At 43.1% G+C, this 5,056-nt stretch overlaps 1 long non-coding RNA gene across 1 annotated transcript; it reads left to right on the forward strand.

The window, feature by feature from the left end:
• The first annotated feature begins 1,823 nt into the window (after positions 1 to 1,823).
• Positions 1,824 to 3,756, forward strand: LOC113650117. Its single transcript, XR_003442340.2, has 2 exons — positions 1,824 to 2,396; positions 2,440 to 3,756. It is a non-coding gene; the product is annotated as an uncharacterized LOC113650117 (long non-coding RNA).
• The last annotated feature ends 1,300 nt before the right edge of the window (positions 3,757 to 5,056 follow it).

A 5,056-nucleotide genomic window follows, 5' to 3' on the forward strand; every position in this document is an offset into this window, starting at 1 on the left:
GTGTGCGTGCGAACAGTTTCTCAGTATAACTGAGCGACACGTTTCTTTCTTTATTACCTGTTTTCGTTCGTTTTCACTAAAATCGCTCATCCGCGTTGTTTATGTCAAATGTTTTTAATGACTTGTTTTTAATCTACATGAAAACACTCGCTCCTGTGTAACTAACACACACACGCCTACATCTGAGCGCTGTGTAACTAACACATACACACCTACATCTGAGCGCTGTGTAACTAACACACACACGCCTACATCTGAGCGCTGTGTAACTAACACACACACGCCTACATCTGAGCGCTGTGTAACTAACACACACACGCCTACATCTGAGCGCTGTGTAACTAACACACACACGCCTACATCTGAGCGCTGTGTAACTAACACACACACGCCTACATCTGAGCGCTGTGTAACTACCACACACACGCCTACATCTGAGCGCTGTGTAACTAACACACACACGCCTACATCTGAGCGCTGTGTAACTAACACACACACGCCTACATCTGAGCGCTGTGTAACTAACACACACACGCCTACATCTGAGCGCTGTGTAACTAACACACACACACCTACATCTGAGCGCTGTGTAACTAACACACACACGCCTACATCTGAGCGCTGTGTAACTAACACACACACGCCTACATCTGAGCGCTGTGTAACTAACACACACACGCCTACATCTGAGCGCTGTGTAACTAACACATACACACCTACATCTGAGCGCTGTGTAACTAACACACACACGCCTACATCTGAGCGCTGTGTAACTAACACACACACGCCTACATCTGAGCGCTGTGTAACTAACACACACACGCCTACATCTGAGCGCTGTGTAACTAACACACACACGCCTACATCTGAGCGCTGTGTAACTAACACATACACACCTACATCTGAGCGCTGTGTAACTAACACATACACACCTACATCTGAGCGCTGTGTAACTAACACACACACACCTACATCTGAGCGCTGTGTAACTAACACACACACACCTACATCTGAGCGCTGTGTAACTAACACATACACACCTACATCTGAGCGCTGTGTAACTAACACATACACACCTACATCTGAGCGCTGTGTAACTAACACACACACACCTACATCTGAGCGCTGTGTAACTAACACATACACACCTACATCTGAGCGCTGTGTAACTAACACATACACACCTACATCTGAGCGCTGTGTAACTAACACACACACGCCTACATCTGAGCGCTGTGTAACTAACACACACACGCCTACATCTGAGCGCTGTGTAACTAACACATACACACCTACATCTGAGCGCTGTGTAACTAACACACACACGCCTACATCTGAGCGCTGTGTAACTAACACACACACGCCTACATCTGAGCGCTGTGTAACTAACACATACACACCTACATCTGAGCGCTGTGTAACTAACACACACACGCCTACATCTGAGCGCTGTGTAACTAACACACACACGCCTACATCTGAGCGCTGTGTAACTAACACACACACGCCTACATCTGAGCGCTGTGTAACTAACACACACACGCCTACATCTGAGCGCTGTGTAACTAACACATACACACCTACATCTGAGCGCTGTGTAACTAACACATACACACCTACATCTGAGCGCTGTGTAACTAACACATACACACCTACATCTGAGCGCTGTGTAACTAACACACACACGCCTACATCTGAGTGCTGTGTAACTAACACACACACGCCTACATCTGAGTGCTGTGTAACTAACACACACACACCTACATCTGAGCGCTGTGTAACTAACACACACACGCCTACATCTGAGCGCTGTGTAACTAACACACACACGCCTACATCTGAGCGCTGTGTAACTAACACACACACGCCTACATCTGAGCGCTGTGTAACTAACACACACACGCCTACATCTGAGCGCTGTGTAACTAACACACACACACACACATGCCTACATTCGAGCGCTGTGTAACTTTAGAGTTCTTATCGACATCCGTTCACATACAGCACACATTCTCTTTCTTACGATTCTGTAGCGTATAAACTTTCATTCTGACTTGTAACAAGTTCATTCCAGCTACTCGGCTAACGTTAACACACCGTCGCTGATCCACATGCTACATGCTAGCGGCGGATGCTACATCAGTACTAGCGTGGTCAGGATAGAAACATTGGAACGTCGTTGTTAAAATTGTGTGAATGCGTTACACTTTATAGTAATCTGGAACAGTATGTCATGTTTATGACATGTTATAACTCCTTCCACTGGAAGTCAGATTCCATCCTGTGAGGTGTTGCGAGTTAGAAGTGACAGAGATCAGAGCGTTGAGGTCGGGTGAACAAGTCTGTTCACACAGGAGCAGAGGCGAATAGAATCGAAGAAGGCGGGGCTTCGTGCCGTTTGATCGGATCAGACGCAAATATTTAGCCGTGTTTATGCAGGTTGTTAGACGCAGCATCGCATGAACCTGGTGCGACAGGACAGAGATGGGAATCAGAATTATATATCGGATTATTTATAAGTTCTGTGTGTTCTATAAAGTGTGAAGCATTTTCATAAATAATTAGGACCTGTGTGTGTGTGTGTGTGTGTGTGTGTGTGTGTGTGTGTGTGTGTGTGTGTGTGTGGTGCTTAATGAATGCATTATAACACAATTTTGTACATTGTGTTTCTGGAAGCGTGTGTAAGGGGAAGTCTATAATGGGGCACTAACCTGAACACTGTTATTGAAACACAGCCGTGTCTCTGCACTCTGTGTGATATTTATATAGATATATAAACATCGTGTGTCCTCGCGTTTGTTATTCGGTACTCAGCTTGTGTGTGTGTGTGTGTGTGTGTGTGTGTGTGTGTGTGTGTGTGTGTGTGTGTGTGTGTGTGTGTGTGTGTGTGTGGTTTAATCCTGACTCGCCCTCAGCTAATGTCGCGTCTCTGCCTAATTGGCACAAACATTATTGGGGTAAAACTGAATTGTCGTTTGAAGACGTATCGGCGTCGGTGACGACTCGGGTAACGAAGTTGTTTTTCTGTACATTGGATCAGAATCCATTTAAAGGGGAAGTCATTACGTTAATGCGGTTAGGACTTTAAGTGTAAGTAATGATTTTGCAGGTAAAACTCGGTTAAAGAGGACTTTTTGACCTCGATGAACTCGGGGACGGTAAAATTAAATTTGTTACGAAATTCCTCACGTATTTGCGGATCAGCGTGTAATCGTGTAACGACGTCACGAAGGCCGCACACAGCCAACGCCGCTGCACGACTTTTTTAAAGGAACGTCGTCCGCATTTGTGGCAGTGTGAATTAAAATGATGTTTAATAAATTCGATTCAACTCAAATTTATTTGTATAGCGAATAATGATTAATATAAACGTCACATTTCCGGTTATTTGTCGTCATTTTACTGCTTTTATTTTTGTTCCATGTCTCAGTGTAAAACAAAACAACAACTTTGCCAATTTTCTGGCTATTTTAATAATAATTTCATCTTCATTTCTAAACTAAAGAACGTGTGTATGTCTTCTGAAGACATCGGGTTCCCCAAAGGTTCCTCTTATTAAGTCGTGTATATTTTCTGCTGAAACAGATTCGACTCTTCACCTCGTCACTGAACTTCGAGAACATTAAGAACCGTGCAGAATGTCAGAGTCCTGGAAAGGATTCATTTGTTTTGTAATGTTTTTTGTTTTTTTATTTCACAAAAATGTTTCACGTCTGTCTAAACTGTTCATCTTCAATAAATGTCGTATTAATCACACCTTACTTAGTGGTGGTGTTTATCTGTGAGTTCTGCTGAACATCTGCTGAGATTTTTCTGTAGCTTTAATCATCCTAAATCTTTTATTGATTCACCTGAAACATCTGCTCGCTGTGGGGTCCCGGGTGGCCACAGGGGGGCGCTGAGGAGACGCTGAAATCTCTCAGCAGTTCTCTGCTCAATTTTACATTTCACAAATAAGCAGTATTTATTTTAAAATTACATGTCAAAGAGTGATATTAGAATTTAATAGAGTTGTTTATAGAATTAATTTCTCCCCAAAACCAATTATAAATTTGATTGAATTTGAAAACACAAGCTATTTTTCCTCTTATTTAATGCATAAACACTTTAGGTTTAAGAAAAAAACTAAATCCTTCCTGCTGTGAAGTCTTAATGAACTGATTTGGTCTTAACTGCGTCATCAATAACAAACTGTGAGCTCCTTAAAGCATCTGACTGAGGATTTGAAAACAAAGCTAACTGATGCCTACAAACAGAAGAAACATTAAAAACAGGACCCAGGTGCTTCCAGCTCACAGCTTCTACAGTCCAGGACATCAGTGAGAAACTGAAGGAAATCAGAAATCCAGAGATCTATAAAGAGGTGGAACTGTGTGTGTGTGTGTGTGTGTGTGTGTGTGTGTGTGTGTGTGTGTGTGTGTGTGTGTGTGTGTGTGTGTGTGTGTGTGTGTGTGTGTGTGTGTGTGTGTGTGTGTGTGTTGGGGAAAAGAAAAGAGGAAAAGTGGAAAAGAGAAACCTCAGTGAGACACAGAGACCTGTAGTAAGGTGAAGCTGAAGGTTTATCAGACACAGAAGCAGTGATGCTCTTCTTATTGTCTGTCCATCATCTGCACAAAAGAGTCTTCAACACCAATTATATCTACTGTCTCTGAGACAGAGGGGTTTGGAAACACAGCTATGGAATAATGAAGAAAAAAAGATCCATGAAGAAAACACCCTGCGAGGTCATGAGCATGGGGGCGGAGCTATGGGGCGGGGCTACGATGGAAGAAAATCTCAAACACGTGTCATTAGTGTGTTTAAGTGCTCAGAGAAATGAGATCAGTGTGAAGGTGAAATCAGCTGCTGATTTATTCTGAAAAATGTTTATGAGTCTGAAGCAGATGGAAGAAAACCTCAGCAAATTTCAGTAAAGTTCTGGAAGCTGAACGGAGGCTGATTTGATTTTTAGCCGTAGTTTTGTTGCCCACCAGAGGGCGCTGTGATTCTGTAGCACTGCAGCTGGAAGTGAGTTCTGCTGTGTCTGCTGTTTTATACTTTTACAAACAATAAAATT

The sequence above is a fragment of the Tachysurus fulvidraco genome, chromosome 22 (assembly GCF_022655615.1).
Source record: "Tachysurus fulvidraco isolate hzauxx_2018 chromosome 22, HZAU_PFXX_2.0, whole genome shotgun sequence".
Lineage (NCBI taxonomy): Eukaryota > Metazoa > Chordata > Actinopteri > Siluriformes > Bagridae > Tachysurus > Tachysurus fulvidraco.